Source organism: Cavia porcellus, unplaced genomic scaffold (assembly GCF_034190915.1).
Source record: "Cavia porcellus strain 051 isolate PalLab524CR breed Dunkin Hartley unplaced genomic scaffold, mCavPor4.1 scaffold_16, whole genome shotgun sequence".
Classification (NCBI taxonomy): Eukaryota; Metazoa; Chordata; class Mammalia; order Rodentia; family Caviidae; genus Cavia; species Cavia porcellus.
In genome coordinates this window covers 60,993,299-61,012,194 of record NW_026947499.1, presented here as the reverse complement: position 1 = coordinate 61,012,194, position 18,896 = coordinate 60,993,299, and the positions used below count along the sequence as shown (strand labels likewise).

Here is an 18,896-nt window from a genome sequence, read left to right as displayed (position 1 = left end):
GTATAAACAAAAAGCAAAATAAAGGCCTGGTAGAAGGAAACAGGGTTGTGGATCTTTTGCAAATGTGAAGAGTTCTGGATATCAGGGGAAGGGAAGGGGGAAAGGACACAAGGGATAAACAAAAGTTAAGATGTGTTATGCACAGTGCCCAACACTCACAATGAGTGTGATAACTATGCATCATACTATGCATTAAAAACAATAAAAAGTATTAAAAAATAAAACTGGGGAAAAGATATTTAGAGATGGAGGGGGGAAGACGGTTGGCGAAGGGAAAGGAATACAAATAATCAAGCTGTATTATGTACATGGACTTACTCCTTAAGATGAATGTAAATTTTGTGTACTGCAAACATACTAATAAAATTTTTAAAATGAAAGAGGATTCTCAGAGTATAACATGATGAAATGCTTTTCACACATGCATTAAGTAAATAGGTAAGTTGCAATATGATCCCAAGACAGAAAAGCAAACACTATCAAATGTTTAGTAATAACTGCAGCCCTGAAATTAAGCCCAGTGGGAAATAAGAGTTATGGATTTTAAAAGACAGTACATACTCTTTTTGAAGCTTCAGTTAGCATAGATCTGTATAACCTCCAGCACTTTTGTGTAACTGCAAACACAGCATGGAAATAATACACTCTATGAAATGCCAGAAGCTATACTGAGTATCTTGAAGAAACAAAACCATCTACTCCTGGAATTCCTCATATTTTATCAAAAATTCTACTGTGAATATCAATGCAATGTCCCTGATTGAGTGAGCGATAGTGTTGAACATTGTTGTATTAAGTTTCTAATAATGTAACATCTAATAAGTAACATCTGTCTGAAAAAATTTATTAAAACCTATAAAAGTGGGAGTCATTGTTTAAAGTGAAAAGCGAAGAATGTGAATACAGCAAGAAGATGCAGGTCCCTACAGAAAACACATTACATAAGGTATATATTAGTTAGATGGTGGTAGTTACTGCGGAAAAGAGTAAAATGTGGGAGAGGAAAATAATATGGGAGAAAGAAGTTTGCAGTTAAGGAGGCTTCCAGAAAAGGTTTCACTGGAAAAGTTAAAAGACAGTTGTGCTGTGAAAGAGTAAAGAAGAGGAAAAACAGGTGTGAAGACTTGTAGAGCAGGACAAGCAAGAGCCCAGAGCAAGAAGGCATTTATGGGAGGCCACAAGACTGTGAGGAAAAGAACAGAGAAGGGCCTCAGAGCCACTTACTAAACGGCTTTTCCTAGGAATCAGATGAAAGGTGTTCTGACATGTTTCCAAACAACATATTGGGAGATGGGCTAAACATAGATAGGAAAGAAATTCAAAAACAGAACAAATTCAAAAATTCAGAAATTCAAAGAATTCAGAAATTCAAAAACAGAAATTCAAGAACATCTAAGAGGCTCTTAGAACACAAGGTGGCCGGTACTAGAATTTTAGCAAATGCCTCCTAATAAAGAGTCATGTTCTAGGTGAAAGGGTTTTGGCCCAGACAGGACACTGTAGCTGGTAAAGCCAAGGAGCTCTAACTCCCCCACCCCTAGGAATCTACCTCTGGCGCCAAATTAGTGCCAAGGGGCTACCTGTGCATCCCTAATGCTCCCTCAGACACCACCCCTAACCTAAGCTACATATAGGTCCCCACTCCATGTGTTCCATGGAGAGATCGCCAACCCCCGGGGTGGAGATGCCATGCCCCAGGGGGTCTGGGATGTCTCTCCCTGCATTCTCAAAATAAAGATCATTTATATTTCATACTTCTTATCTTTTCAGCTGCCACTAGTCCCCCACAGTTCTATCATATAGTTCCCTGACTGGGAACGGCAGAGGAGAGACTTCTGGGGCTGGTTCCCAGTTTGAGTCCCCTGCCATTCAGGACCAGGACTGGACTGCATCCTATATTAATTCCTCACTTCTACCGCTCAGGAGCTGTAAGCTTGTAGCTGCCGGTTCGCAAACAGCAACAACCCAATTTACCACAGGTGAGCAACTCCCAGAGATTGCCAATGGGCCAGGCCCCAGGTGGCTTTTCTCCCCCTTTCCGTGGGTTCCTGTGACACTCTCACGTCCTTAAGATGGCCCAAGGCAGGGTCTTTCTGGGCAATCTGTGTCCACCCTGGACTGCCCACACTGAGAGACCCTCATGTTGCTCAGAGCTTTTTAAGTTCTCACAGCAGAGCTGTTACTTAATCCACGCAAAGTCCACTCATGGTGATGGCCAATTATTAGGAGTTTTGGAGCCATATAACCAACCAATCAGTCTGAAGTGCAAAGTGAAGGCTTTAATCTTGACAGACCGTGGTCCATTGCCTCATCTGGTTCTAACCCTGTGGGCTAGACCCCACACCAGATTTTATCTCGGGGACCACTTCATGTCCCCCCACCCAGAAACCATACCTATCTATGGCTTATCACACTGCCAACAAGCTTACAAAACTCTCTATCTTTAAGCCTTTGTTTTGGGAATGTGTCCTTTCCTGCCAGGATCCCTGTCCCTTTGTCTCCTTTGTTTATACTTTTTCAGGATACATAAAAGCCTTTCCCACAAACATGGAAACTGCTGATATACTTGCTAAAGTTCTGTTGCAGCAAATCATTCCAAGGACTACAACCAGGTTACAGCGACCCATACCTGATATTCTTGGTAACCTCAACAGCAATCAAATTTGCTAGACTGCCATTCCAGTTTCCCATCACTCAGGCCCTAGATCTGACCATCCTTTTCCTACTCCTCTCTGCCTTACCAAGGCCTCACAGCAACAACTCACAGGTAGTCATGTTTTGTTATCCACTTTGGTTCCTAATTTCTTACGTTCTCTTTATGATCATTTTTACAGCAGGACTCTTAACAGTATTTCCTACAGACTCCAACATCATGCATACCAGAGACAAGCCTTACCTACCTACCCTTTTAACTTTTACCCTTTCAGATGGGGGAGTAAGCACCTCTCATAACTTCACTCCTCCTAACCCCACATTTATTTTTCAGAATTCTGCCTTACTGTGCAAATGTTTCTACTTCAACATGGTCCTGATATAATGACATGTCTAAATCAAAGGCACCTTTCCTTCTACCTCACCTGGGTCCTTAAATATGACAGTGCCATGTCTCCTCATAACATCATGTCTCTTTGTTTTTCCCAATCTAACATAGGTACATTCACCAGTGAAGTTGTCCTGGCTAAAAAACCTGACACCAGCTTCTACTTGGGCATCAACTGTCATCCTGTCAACTCTCCTGGACCTCAGTACAGTGCCCTCTGCCAGCAGGAAGCAGTTAAAGAGAAAAATCTTCACCCTTTTCATAATAATAATCATAAGATGGGATATGAAAGGGTTTTGGCCCATGCAGGACACTGTAGCTGGTAAAGCCAAGGAGCTCTACTCCCCCACCCCTAGGAATCTACCTCTGGTGCCAAACTAGTGCCAATGGGCTACCTGTGCATCCCTAATGCCCCCTCAGGCACCACCCCTAACCTAAGCTACATATAGGCCCCCACTCCACGTGTTACACGGAGAGATTGCTGACCCTGGGTTGGAGATGCCGCACCCCAGGGGGTCGGGGGTATCTCTCCCCACATTCTCAAAATAAAGGTCATTTATATTTCATACTTATCTTTTCAGCCACTTCTGGTCCCCCACAGTTCTATCACTAGGTATATGTCAAATGGAGTAAAAAATATCATACTGACAGAATTGACGTGGGAGATGAAACAGGAATGCGAAGCTTTTCTCTGGGCTCAGGACATGGAGTGGACATTCAGAAAAAGGAGTACAAGTATCTTAATAGGGGGTCACCTGACAGAAGCCAGAACAGGCCTCTAGATGAGACAGATGATGCTGTGAGGACTCCCACACAGGGACTGCTCATTGCTGAATGAGGCCTAATTTTGGCTGTCAACAGAATAAAGACAACATTCAAAGGAAGAGCAGTGCATGCTGTCCCCAAGGTGGACACACAAGATACAAGTGCCTTGCACCGAGCCCAGACCCTCAACAGTGAGAGGCCGGAAAATGAAGAAAGCACAAGGACAGCAGGCTGGAAGAGATGATTAGTGAGAGAGGACAAGTATGGAGTGAGGCTGGAAGCCAAGAGGAAAAAGTGTCTCAGGCTAGCTAGAGATCCGTTCTGTCCTGTGTGAGTGTCACACAGGAAGGCACCAACGACATCTCAAAGCTGTTCAGGTGGAGTTGTGGAAGGGATAAAATAGATAAAGAATAAGACGATTCACAAATTTTTAGGTAAATTTTTGTACAGAGAGGATCAGAGAAATGGGAGGATTACTAAAGTACATGTTTTGGGCTCCTACAAAGTTTTGCATTTTTTTTCCCCATGGAAGGAATAATAGCATGTTTGTATACTAATAGAAACAAATCAAATGAAAATACTATCACCAAGTAAGTTAGTTATAAACAGCTCATGTATTCTTTTGAGTGTTTTTTAATTTCTTTATAAAAATAGGCTGAACAGTTATACCATATTTGCCAATGGAGAAGATAAACTTTTAATATATTTACAATATCAAATTGAGAACAGAATTGATCCATTGATATATTTTATGATATATTTTATGATATTTTATGATCCATTGATATATTTTATTTATTGATATATTGATATATCTGCTCAGTCATTGTAAATCATAATTTTTGTCAAAAAAATCTCACAATTTCATTTGTCATCATAAATAACTTGTCTCAAAAATATACTTCAAGCAAATAATTCCTGAGCATTATAGTCAGAAAAGGGGATATAGTAATTCTGATGAGGGAACTTCTCTAAGATCATAGTTTCTCATGAAAGGAACTGCAGTGTCTTTGTGTTGCATGTTATTGAAGAAATGCAAGTATAAGAGTAGGAGTTACTTGAGAAATTGACTGAACTCAAGCGAACAGCCTAACTTCCTGGGAAAGCTGTTAAAATGCTGATGCTCTGGATTTGGCCTCAAATATTCTGAGGTTTACTTGATGTTAGATAGGACGCTGGCATCTGAAATCTTACCAGCCCTCCATCAAAGTATAATGCAGAGTAATTAAATCTTTAGCACACATCCTTTATTTTTAAGAGAAAAAAAGACATAGAAAATAAAAACAAAAAGCAAGAGACAAACAACAACAAACCCAAAACAATAACAATATAGGCTTTCAAAACAAGATGATAGGAATTTAACAATGGTTGTTAAATTGCATATTGTTATCAAAAGGGTTGCTTAGATTACCAGATATAGATATGGAAAATTGATCTAATTGTATGAATATCAACTGTTCTATTCTAAGAACTAATAGAATTAGTAGCATAGCATTTTAGCTATCTTATAAGATAGCTAAATAACAGAATTAGCATAGTCATCTTTGTTATAAGATAGCTAAGATGATTGCACTACTAATTCTATTGTATGTGTGTGTATACACTCACAAATTTGTCTTTTTACTTGTTCCTTCCTTTTTTCCATCTTTTCCTTATCCTAGTTACTTTTCCCCTTTGAGCAATTTCTTACCCTTATACAATATTTATTTTAGATTTTAGATCTTATTTGCTCTTTCAGTTTCTTACAGTAAGAAAATATAGTATTTACACATGGGAGTTTCATCTATTTCACATATGAGTATGTTCTCAAATCATATTCATTTACTTATAAAAGCCTCTGTGCAATCTTTCTTTATACCTGATTAGTACTTCACTGTATAAAAATACCACATCTATTTTATCTATTTCTCATTTGAGGGGCATTTAGATTGTTTCCAAGATTTGTCTGTTACAAACTGTGTTGCTGTAAACTTGGGTGCACATACATTACTATTGTATGATGGGTTCAATTCTTCTGAGAAAATGCCCAGAAGTGGGTTAGCTGGGTCAAATGGAATCCCTAATCTTAACTTTTAAAGAGTCTCCACACTGATTTCCACAGTGGTTGCACCAGCCTAGACTTGCACAAACAGTGAAGAGTTCTTTTTTCCCCACAGCCCCTCCAGCATTTGTTATTGATTTATTTCTTGATCTTGACCTTTCTTTCTGTAGTGTAATGAAATCTCAGTGTTGTTTTAATTCACATTTCTCTAATGACAAGTGATCCTGGACATTTTTTCATATATTTTTCATTTGTATTTCTTCATCTGAGAAGTGTTTATTCACCTCAGATGCCCAGTTTTTGGGCTGAGTCTGAATTTTGGGGGCCTGAATTTTTAAAATTCTCTACATATTTGAGATAGAAGTCCTTTATCTGAGGGACAGTTGGCTAAGATATTTTCCCAATTCATGAGTTTTCACTCTGTTGGAAAGTTCTTTTGACATGTAAAAACTTTTTAATAACACAAGATCCGAGTTGTTGATTCTAGGAAGTATTTTCCATGCAGTTTTAATTTTTGTTCATGAACTCTCTGCCTACCCCTAGTCTTCAAGATTTCTTCTTCCTTTGTCTTCCTGCAGTTTTAGTGTTTCTGTTTTAATATTTAGATCTTTGATCCATTTTGACTTTAGTTTATTGCATGGTGATAGGCATGGGTCTAGTTTTAGTTTTCAGTATATGGAAAACCGGTTTATCTGGCACCACTTTTTAAAGAGGCTATCTGTCTTCCAGTGAACATGCTTGGCCTGTTTATCAAAGATAAGGTGACTGAATACGTTTGTAGTTATGGCTGTATCTTCTAATCTATCTCACTGATCTTCAGGTCTGTTTTTATTCCAGTATCATGCTGTTTTTATCACAGTAACTGTATAGTATAACTTCAAGTCAGGGATTGTGATGCCTCCTGCCTTGTCCTTGTTGCCCAGAACTGCCTTTGCTATTCTACGTCTTTTCTGGTTCCAAATGAATTTTAGGAATGAATCCTCTAGATCTGTGATGCATACTAATGTTATTTTGATTGTAATTGCATTAAATCTGTATAACAACTTTGGGAGAATGGCTATTTTCACAATGTTTACTCTTCCTATCTATGAATGAAGAATATCTTTCCATTTTCTGAAATCCTCTTTGGTTTCTGTTTTTTCAGAGTACTCTAATTTTCAATGTACAGATCTTTTACTTCTCTTGTTGATTGATTCCTACATATTTCATTCTATTAGTGATAAAAACCTACAGAAAATTCAAATAGGTGGTCTTTACTTCAATCTGATAAAAACCATATGTAATAAACCATCAGCCAACATCTTACTAAACTGACAAAAAGTAAAAACATTCAACTGAAAATCAGGAACAAGACAAAGATTCTACTATCCCCATTCTTATTCAATATAGTTTTGGAAACATTCCCCAGTACAATCAGACAAGATAGAAAAATAATAGGAATAAGGATAGGAAAGGAAGAAGTTAAATTATCATTATTTGCAGATCACATGATACTCCACAGAGAAGACCCCAAAACTCCATTGAAAGACTTATAGATGTAATAACCAAATTCAGTAAAGTAGCTAGATACAAAGTCAGCACTCAAAAATCAGTAGCATTCCTGTACACAAACAACAAACTCACTGAGAAAAAAATAAAGGAAACCATACCCTTCACAATAGTAGAACACATCTTTTAAATAAGCATTCATCAAATTTTGAGGATGTGGTGAGCAAAAGGAATAAACAAACAAGCAGAGGACCTCTCGGAAGGCAGCAGGATGAGAGGGTATCTAGCTAGAGTATCTTAGTAAGATTCTTAAGATGTTACTTTTCACAAGCCTGTTCTAACTGTGCTAAGTAACTGTTCTTTATTTTTCTCCAGTTCTTAAAAATCTAACTTAAAGTTTCACTCAAAGCTTAAGTTATGACTTTAGACCATCTGGGAATGTCTACACAGTATGGCTGAAAAGCAATTCATACATAAATTATGTGGCTGAGCAGAAGCCTGACCACAGCAATAATGCTGCCCCCCTCCCAACACTACCAACCTGTATATGAATGCCTGCTTGCTCTGTCCGGGTCTGTTTCCTTCCCACATTGCTCTCAGGTATTCTTCATCTGCTTGCAACTATCTTTACTCATTCCTTTTTTCTGTTTGTCTACTCTGATTCCTTCTACATTTATTTCTTCCTGTTGATTTTATTGTATCTTTTTCATTTTTATTTATGATTGTGAGAAATAGAACAGAGAGATGGGAAAGAAGTTGGGTTCAAGGAATGCGAAACATAAATAGTACCTTACAACAATTTAGAAAACATTTCATAAAGAAAAGTTCACTAAAAATCATGTGTCACAGAACAACACCCCAAGAAAATAAATTCCATGCAGTTGTACCACTTCCTCAAAACCAGTCAATCAAAAAATAAACAATCTCACACTTAATATATTCATATACATTTTTCCTTGTGTGTGTGAAAATGCATGTGTGTGTAAATACACAATTATGTGTGTGTAAATGTGAGTGTGTACATGTGTGTGCATAGTGCTGTTGGGAATCAAACCCAGAGTTCATATGCATGCTAGGTACGTGTGCTACCACTGTGTTATACCTCCAGCCCTACATATACATTTTAGATGCACAATTCATTTATTTAATGTAGAATTACTGTGCAATACCTAATAATTATGTATACATACTAATTTAGTACATAGTAAATATTAAGAAAAAAGTGAAGCTCTCTATTTTTAAGGACTTATTTAAATTTTTAAAAAAACCTTTCTTCCATTCTCTTCATAATCATGTTTATGATGTCATATTTTTTCAAAAGAAGTGAGACTAAGAACAAAAATACTAGAAACCTGCAATATGAGTTAATTCATTAAAATAATTTAATTAAGCAGGTTGACTGCACACCAGCAGTTACAGACACAAACTCATTTAGAATGAATCCAAACTATATGAAAAACATTTCAAGAGTTAGAAAATGTTTCTAATTGAATTTCACATGGAACGTTGTCTCCATAATTCCAGCTGAGGTAATTTTTTTTCATCCTTTGCCAACACTGTTTGGAAGCTACACTGAAATTAGGAAAATGCAACCAAAGAGTTATAAATTTAAAATGTTACTCATTGTAAAATATTTTATAAGTATTTTATGTTGAATATGCTTTCACAAATGTTTGGGTCTCCTTTCACAAAATTTTGAAGTCATTTGAATTTAAGCCTTAATTAAGATGGTTATCAACCCTATTTTATCTACATAAAGTTACTTTAATGCCCAAAGTACCACACTCTCTAAAAAATGCTTAAACAACAAGAATCTAGGACTTGTTTATTTTTTGAATGTATTCAAATATGTTTCCCCTGGTATATTGTACAGTATTGGAGAAGAGAGTTTATTCAAATCTTTATTTCTTTCAAATAGAACAGTGACATACACAGAATATATTCAATAAATGCTTACATATCAAACTTGATATAGAAGAACTTTGATATAGAAGAACTATTTTTTTGAATTTTAATTCACAGATATAGAATATTTAAAATCATCTGTAATTCATTCTCCAATTGAGTTATCCTAGAGCAAAATCTCAATCTCTGACACACAGACATACAGAATCATAGAATATTTCTTTCTTATTAGCTTATTAAAGCTAAAGAATGCTTTCAAAGACCATAATGGGTTAAGCAATTTGTCTACAGTAGTCACAACTAGAGCAGAGCAGCACCTGTGATCTTACTGTAGGACCACTGCACACTTTATGCATGATTTGAGTTTATAAACCTTGAGCCTTTAGAACTTTTTAATTTTTTTTTATTTTAAAGAGAATAAAACAACAACAACAACAACAAAAAGCCAGAAACAGCAAATCAGAACAAGAACAACACAAGCAACACAGGACTTCAAAATAAGACAGCAAGAAGTCATCAATGGCTACCATAATGTCTCTTGTTTTCTTCCAAATAGCTGTTCATACCTTCACACACAGTAAAATCAAACAGAACAAAATAGTATTACATCAATAAAAACAAGAGAATAAAAGCATTGTGGGACTTCAAAACAAGACAATAGGAAATCAATAATAACTACCATAATGTCTCTAGTTTTCTTAAAAATAGCTGTCTATACCTTCACACATAATGAAATCAAATAATGGAAAACAAACTAAAACTAATCAAAACAAAAGAATGAAAGCATTACAGGTCTTAAAAACCAACTAATAGGAAATAAACAATGGTTACTATAATGTCTCATTTTCTTCAAAACAGTGATCCATACTATCACACATAATAAAATCAAATACAACACAATAGAATAAAACCAATCAAAAAAAGAATAAAAGCATTATAGGACTTCAAAACAAGATGATAAGAAATCAACAATGGCTATCATAACGTTATGTTTTCTTCAAAACAGCTGTTCACACCATCACAAATAATAAAATCAAACAAAACAAAACAATAAAACCAATTAAACAAAAGAATGATAGCACTGTAGGACTTCAACACAAAATAATAGGAAACCAACCATGATTACCCTAATGTATCCTGTTATGTTCAGAGTAGCTGCCCATATGATCAGATACAGTAAAATCTAACAAAACAAGACAGAGCAAAACCAAACCTAACAAAATTGTGAAAACAACACAATAGTTCAAGATAAGACAATAAGAAATGAACAATGATTATCACCTTCCTCTCCTAGGTGTTTCCTCCCCATTGCTTTTATAATACATATTATGCTTTTTGGATCCCACCAACTCCTATTTTTATGCTCACCAGTATGAGTTCAAACTGTTTGGCCCATGAACATGATCTCCATTTGCATCCATTTACCTAAAAGAGAGTTGAGATTATCCTACTGTATAGTGGGTAGCTTTCCATTGTATGAAAATACCATATCTTTTTTATCCTTTCTGAAGTTGATGGGCAAATTATCCTTGCTTTTTTTTTTCCTGGTCTTCAATAACATGAAACAATTGTTTTCTCTCCTTTGACTTTCAGTCTCTAAGTTTCCTTTCCAGTTAAATGTGTTTCTTATATACAGTATATTGATGGATCTTTTTCTTGATTCACTCTGCCTCTGTTTCTTCTTATTGCTGAATTAAAGCCATCTATATAAATGGTTACAAACAGTATATATTGGTTTGTCTCTGCAATGCTATCCTCCTGCTGTTGAACTTCCACTGTTCTCCTTGGTTCAACTGCCTGTCCTGTTTGGTGATCCTCCTCTGCTTCTGTTCCTGGAACTATGGTCATCTTTATCTCCCTCTGGAATATCCTACAGCATTCTCAGTTGGGTTGGTTTGGTGGTTATGAACTCCAAGAGTTGTTCTTTATTGTGGAACTATCTTATTTTTACATAAATTTTAAAAGATAGTTTTGCAAAGTACATCAGTCTGGGTTGGAAGTTGTTTGCTTTCAGGATTTGAAACTCTTCACTCCAAACTCTTCTTAACTTGATGGTTTCTGTTGACAAGTCTTCTGTGATTCTGATGAGTTTTCCTTCTGATTAGTTTTCCTTTCTGTTCTCTAACAACTCTTAATATTTAGTTCCTGTGTTGAATTTCTGGGATCCTGAATATTATATGTCTGGCTGTAGATTTATTTTAGTTATGTCTAGTTGGAGTTCTATGTGCCTCACTTATCTGAATGCCAGATTCTTTTCCCATGTTTGGGAAGTTTTCTGCTACTAGTTTTGTAAACAGCCTTTTTATTTCATTTGTGTTGACTCTTGCTTCTTCACTGATATCTATCACTCTTAAATTGTGTTTCTTTGCAGCTATTCAATTGTTATTTCCCGATTCCTTGTTAATTTTTAGATCTTTCCTTTCATTATTACTAGCTGCAATCATGTCTTCAGGTTTGAAAGTCTATCTTCAGTCTCTTTCAAGCAATATTGTAGCTTTTGATCACCTTTTTAATTTCCTAGGTCTCTCTTTGAATCTATTTCATGCACTGTAATTCCATTTTATATTGTTCATTCAAAGTTTCCATCATTTTCCCATGGTCCTCTTTTTTTAATCTGTGTCTTCTTTAGACATGCTGAGCAATGCTTTCATTATGTTCATGATTTCTTCTTTTGCCTGAGACATTATTACTGATCTGATTATTTTACAGTCTCATTAAGCTGTTTCTTTACTGCAGTTGCTATCCTCTATGGGATTTCAGGTGTATGACTTCCATTTTCTTCCATGAGGGCATCTCCCAGAATTGTCCTTTGTGGTTTAGAGGCCTGAGATTGCCCTGTGCTCCTTCATCTTGACATTCTCCTGTGTTCCCCACAATAAGTTGGTTGTGGGGCCCCAGGCACTTCCTATGTTGGCTGCTCCTCTGCAGTGTCGGGGAATGGGACAGGCACCTGGGTTCCTCTGACCCCAGGTTTACAGGAAGGTCGCAGGGCATTGAGCTGGCTTCTCCAGATCTGTGTAGCTACACCGAGGCTTCCCAAATGGCCAGGGGTGTGTGGCAGTGGGGCTGCTTCTTCTCTCAGCCTGCCTATCTATACCAGGACTCCCTTGATGGTGGCATACAGGGATGTGTTTGTCTGATTCTCCTGGTGGGTGATGGCTGCCTGAAAGAAGGAAGGGCCTCCAATGGTGGCCAAGTGTGCACAGGCTTACCTGGCTGCATGTCGCTGCTCCTGTTGGCTGCCCGCAGAAAGCAAGTCTGCTGATGGCCGACAGCCAGCAGACAGAGGTGGATCTGGCTGGTTCTCTCTGCCCATGTTGGCTGCCTTCAGGAGGCTGAGACTTTAGAACTCTTGAACTCAGACATTTTCCAGAGAAAGAGACTCAGTCTACATTCTAGACTATGTCTGTGAGATTCTAAGAATCCATGGTAGTGTTACTTTTAACTAAATAACTGCTTCTTTTTATCTCTATGTAACCAGTTGCTATCAATGTGTTGGCTTAAAAAGACACATTGTTTTTTATGTTCCTGTGAGTCAGGATGGAGCCACAGCTTTGTCAGGTCCTCTGCTAAGATTTTTTACAGGCTGAACAGCTGGTATTACATGTGCTGTACTCTGAATTAGAAATCTTCCACCAAACTGAAAGGCTGCTTTCAGAAAGCAGTTGCATTCCATGCAGTTGTCAGCCTGAGGTCTTAAGACTGTATCACAGCTCATCCCTCAGCACAGCATCTTACCTCTTCCAAAGAACAGTTGTCTTCTTCAGGCAGGGCCCAGATTCCCTGATTAAGCCGTGGCCTCCAGGGGAAAACCTTTGATCTGACTAACTCAAAATTGTGTAATTTGGGACTTTAATTCCAACTTTAAAATTCCTTTTGCTTTTCCCATATAACATAACCGAATCATCACACTGACAACCTGATATATTCAGAAGTTCTATTCATTTTCAGGATGAGGAACATATGTAGAAGCTGGAATCTTGGAAACACCTTATGACTTTTCTCCCTAAATCATGGATGTCATTCAGATAACCTTGTTTTTCAGAACATAGAAGTATGTAACATATAGGTAATTATGCTATGTTTATGTTATGTTTGTATTATGCTTTTGCTTATATATATGTTCATATAACACACAAAATATACAAACATGTTAGCTTAGTTTAAAATAGCATATATATATTCAAGGGTGCATAACTGTTTAGGTTTATATCGGGAAATATAGGTATAAATCTATATGCAATTGATAGATAACAGATTGCCATATATATATAAATACTTATATACTATATATACGTATATTTCTTCCACTTCTCTTTCTTCTATCTTCTTTTCCTTTGCCTTCTCCCCTCTCCCTGCTCCATCTGTTTTCATCAACTAACCACCAAATAGAGTTAATTTAAATAAATTTGCTGAAAGTTTGAGACTTGATCTTGATTATGAGAAATTTGGCTGAGGTTTTCAATTTCATTATAAGGAAGTGATTCAGGGAATATAGCAGGATGACTCTGGGTTCATACACTATAAATAAGATAGTTTGCTTTTACACTGGTAGCTTTCTAAAAACCAAACCAATGCATCTTCTAAGCAGTTCATGATGATCTAAGAAAAATAAACCATCTGTACATTTACTTCTTTAAGGGAATTAGGAACATTTTTAAAGTGAGATGAAAGTTGAAAGAACCAATTCTCTTTTTTATTCAATAAAAATCCCTGATTTAAGGAACTGGATTAAACTGACTTTACTTAATGTATTTGTTTAATGGATTTTCTCAAATTTGCACTGCATAAGAAAATAAAATGAGAAAGAAAGTGAAATGTAGAGCGGTTTTATATCTAATCAGAAACTTAGAAGTCGTATTCATAAGCATTGAGAAATGAAAATTAAAGGGAAACTTTCAGGATGTTTACCTTTGAGGTGATAAGAAAGCAGAATTATTCATCATAAAGTAGACTTTCGAGAGGTCCAAAGGAACAAATATCACTGATGTAAATATGACTGGCTAAAAGCCAGTTGTACTACTAGCTCTTGAGTCATTTAAGAGACAAGCTCACTTTCTCTACGTAAGGAATTTTAATACAGCTCTCTTTCCTGTATACTTCTTGAGCAGGATGACTCAATACAATTCAGAGACAATTCTGTCACAATTCCCCCTTATGCACTTCTTAGTTGGGTGGGCATGGCAAGTTATTCATGCTTACTTCTTTACATGGATTTTTTTCATATGGAAAGTACAGCCTTACCTCAGGGTAATTTTTTGAATTAAATAATTTATATAGACAAAAGTTTATTTTCAAGTTATGTCCATTATTTGAAATGTTCATTTAACATATCATTAAAATGCAAAATTCAATCATTAATAAACTAGATTTAAGAATAAGAAGATATTTCTTCATGCTACTATGAGTGAGGCATTCATATGCTCCTATGAGGCAGGACTTGCCAGGTCCTCTGCTAATATTCTCATACACTGCATATCAGGTATCAGTCAAGCATTATTAAAGAATGCATTCTGTGTGTACAAGAATACAGTGACCAGAACATGTACTTTCACATTCCCCCACCAAGCTTATTTCTTTATCTCATAACCAAATGTACAAAGCTACAAAGACTAGGGAATGGATAGAACTTATCTTTTCTGGAATCTAAAAATACCCATAGTGATTTTATATAACTAGTCTTTGGATTAATTTTATCAGTTTTTTCAGAGTATTACTGACAACATTCTGTACTGATCTTATAAGACAATATGAAGAAATATTTAGAGACTTTTTTCCTAGCCCCCAAGATGAGATTTCTTTTGATGCTGTATTTCTTCTTCTATACCACTATTGTCTCATGTGTGCAATAAGGAAGTCTTACCTACACTTTAGCCCTTTGTTTACACTAAGTGCTATATAAACAAAAGCCTTTTCAGAAACAATCTGTATTTTGTTGAAGTTTTGCACCCCAAAAAATGCTATAGAAAATATCATTTATATGGTACCTAAAGTGACCCTCTGATAAGAGTACTAGATAATGTGTTAGATAATATTTAGGTAGCAAAGGATAAAGAATAACTTCTGAATCTACATGTCTAACCTGAAGTAAAAACATCAGTACCTTCCATTCTAAAGTGGTCTGTATATGTAAGCCCCCAAAGAAGACTTTTGCTATAACTCTCATGTGAACACTTTCTTAAACCTGAATTGATGTTCGCAAAGATGAAGGTGTTTTATTCTTGCAAATCTTTAACAAAAACAAAACTCAGACTAAATTCTGCACACATGTTATCATTTGAAAGTCAAGCCCTTATTACTAAACTAACACAGAAATCTTTATACAGCCTGGTCCAAGCAACTTGAGGAAGTCCAAGGTTTCTGTTTTTCATAATGAAGCAATGAATTATTGCATTAAAAATTCATATTTAATATTTTAGTTTAGCTTAGAGAAGATAGAACAGAATAAAACCAATCAAAACAAACCAGTATAAGAGATACAGCACTTCAAAATGTTATGAAATCAACAATAGTTATCATATGCCTCTCCATGTCCTCAAAATAGCTGCAGATAACTTTGGACATAGTAACAATCAAATACAGCAGAATAAAATAGAAACAATAAAAAAGGTAATAAAGGACTTTAAAATAATACAATAGTAAATCCAAAATTGTTATCTTACTATATACTTGAAATAGCTTCTCCTGCCTTGGTATTTAACATAATCAAACAAAACAAAAGAGAATAAAACCCAACCCAAGAAAAAAATTGGAACGATATAGGACCTCAAAACAAGACCATAAAGAATCAACAATTGCTAAAACCCTCAAAGGTGATCCCCCCCTAGATACTACACTGCATAAAAAATTCTTTCACTCAATAATATTTTAGAGGGAGGATTCAGCTAATCTAAAATTTGACACATTCAGTAAGGTTGTTCTCACCCATAACTACATCAAAATCATGAGTAGTATTCTGAACAGGGAGAAGTAAAATACTTCCCTGGCTTGACCATCTTGTACAAGCATTGGTGAGAAATATTACAAAGTTTACCAACTTGTATATGTACAATGCAACTTAGTTTGCACATAATGGTGGGTCCATCATAGCCATTAAAAACCCATTAAATTCACCAGTGAAAACCATCTTACAACATCTATTTGCAATGTCTCAGAGCTAAAAATACTTGAAACACTTCCGTTTCCCTATTGATTAAATGTTATTTCGTCTCATGTGTATAAAATATTCTCTGTTAGGAAAACTTCCCCTTGAGTGAAATTGAGCTACCTCATCTATAATATCCTGTCTCTTAAGCTGAGCTGTTTTAAAGCATGTTTTCAGTGTCATAAGACTTAACAGTGAGTACCTAATACATACCTTTCTTATAAACTTCAGTTTAAGAGTCACCTGCCTACTAGGCATCATCCTAATTGGTTTCTTGCTTCTATCTTTAACCCATTAGAGTCTACTATTACTGTCATATGCAGAATAATTATGGCTCCTTTTGACAGGGATTTCTGAGCAGCTCAGAGGAGATTTTTATCATCCTTATTCTTGATCAGCGATGTCTTACCACACAGGAGAAAAACATGGACATCATCACAGAAACCTATAATCTACCGACTGACTTTTTTCATTCTGCAAACCTCTCCTAGTTCCCTGCAGTCCCACCTCAATACTTCCCTAGTGCCCCCTCGGTCACATCAGGCACGAATTTCCACCTCAAGCCCTCTGACAGGAAGTTGCCCTCTGCCTGATATTTCCATTCCCTAGATAAATGCATTGTGTTTTCCTTCGTCTCTTTCAGGGATTTGTGCTAAGAACATTATATTCATTTCCTGTCATTGCTGTAGCAAAATACCATGAACCAGAAGACTTAATACAACAAGAATTCATTCTCTCATTGTTCTAAAGAGACGAAAGTCTGAAATATGTTTCACTGGATCCAAATCAAGATGTCAACAGGCCTTCCAGGTTCAAGTGGAATCACTCTATTCCTTGCTGTTTTTAGTTCTGGTAGAAGCTGGACTTAAGACAGATCTCTGCCTCCATGGTCACATTTCTTGCTGTTCCAGATGCATAACATCTTCTCTCCCCTCTTGTAAAGATGCATCATGGAGCCCATCCAGGTGGCATAGAAGCAGCTCCCCATCTAAAGATTCTTAAAAACATGAAAGACTTTGGCATATAAATGATATTGACAGGTTCTGGAGGTGAACCGAGGCATTTGGAAAGCCTTTTGTCATGATACTATGGTCATTTTTTCAGAAAGTCCTTGTCATATTGACATACTTGACATTTCAACCACCCTGTCCACAGCACTTCTCCCTCTCTGCTTTCTTTCTTTCCATGGCATTTGTCACCCAGTGGCACTCTACATGTGTCTTTATTTCTTCACATTATTAGGCTCCCTCAAACAGAGGATGAGCCTGTGAAGGCAGAAGTGTCATTGTTCTATGCATTGTTCTTTTCTCTGCACCCTGAACCATGTCCACCATGCAGCAGACCTTAAGTAAATGCATATGCATGAATTTATGGGGTAATGAGGGAAATGAATGGGCTCAGCAGTATCTAGGTTAAATGATAAATGTTTATAATAGGATGAACATATTCCCACAAAACATTTTTCTAGATTTGAACTTTCAGAATCTGTGAATATTTCTTTGTGTGCAAAATAAATAGTAATATTCATCATGATCTATATGATTAAGATAAGGATCTGAGCAAGAGAAGTTTGTCCTGAGTAATCGGGTCAAGTTTTAATTTGGCCACAATTGTCCTTAGAGAGACAGGGAGAGAAGAGATGCAAATAAACAGAGGAAAATAAGTCTAGAATAGGAAATAATGTGACCAAAGAGGAAGCAGCTGGAACAATTTGACTATAAGTAAAGGAAAACCAGCAGCCATAGAATCTGAAAGTGGAAAGAAATACAGTCCTTTCCTTCCCCTCAAGAACCTCCAGTGTGCTGTGCTGAGGACACTTTGATTTCAGACTTTGGATCTGGTGGGCTGTCGGGGGAGTAAAGTTTCTATTACTTGAAGCCATGCAAAGTATGTTAATTTGTTATGGCAGCATAGGAAAATAATAATAATATGAGTGATTTAAAGGCTTCCAATAAGCCATTATGTGCCAAGGGAAGACAGAATATAAATAGCTACGCACATCTTATTTTTTTTTCTTTTTTCTTTTTTTTAAGCCTACAACACCCAGGATTCCCAGGCGGTCTCCCATCCAAGTACTAACCAGGCCCGATCCTGCTTAGCTTCTGAGATCAGATGAGATCGGGCGCGTTCAGGGTGGTATGGCCGTAGACACACATCTTATTTTTAATACTAGAAAATTTTCCTATTTTGAAACTATACCTGGAATTGTTACTGAATGTCATGTTATTCTATTTAGAGTACAAACTTGTTGAGGGAAGATGACACACATCTGTAATGTCAACTACTATGCAGGCTGAAGAGGGACGATCACACATTTCAGTATACCCTGGCCAACTTAGCAAGACTTTGTCCCAAAAATAAGTGTTAGGAGTATAGTTCACTACCCCCTGGTCTCATTCCTCAATGGAAATCTAAAAAAGGGTAAACTCTAAATCACAATTTTTCTGTTTCATTTTTTTTAACCTTCACAGACCTTAGGGTGTGTTGATTCTTTTGCTACAATTTTCTCATCT

At 36.5% G+C, this 18,896-nt stretch overlaps 1 non-coding gene across 1 annotated transcript; it reads right to left on the bottom strand.

Annotated features, from left to right (window-relative positions):
* Nucleotides 1–18,414: 18,414 nt before the first annotated feature.
* Nucleotides 18,415–18,533, bottom strand: LOC111754005 (5S ribosomal RNA). Its single transcript, XR_002788742.2, has one exon. It is a non-coding gene; the product is annotated as a 5S ribosomal RNA (ribosomal RNA).
* Between the last annotated feature and the right edge of the window lie 363 nt (nt 18,534–18,896).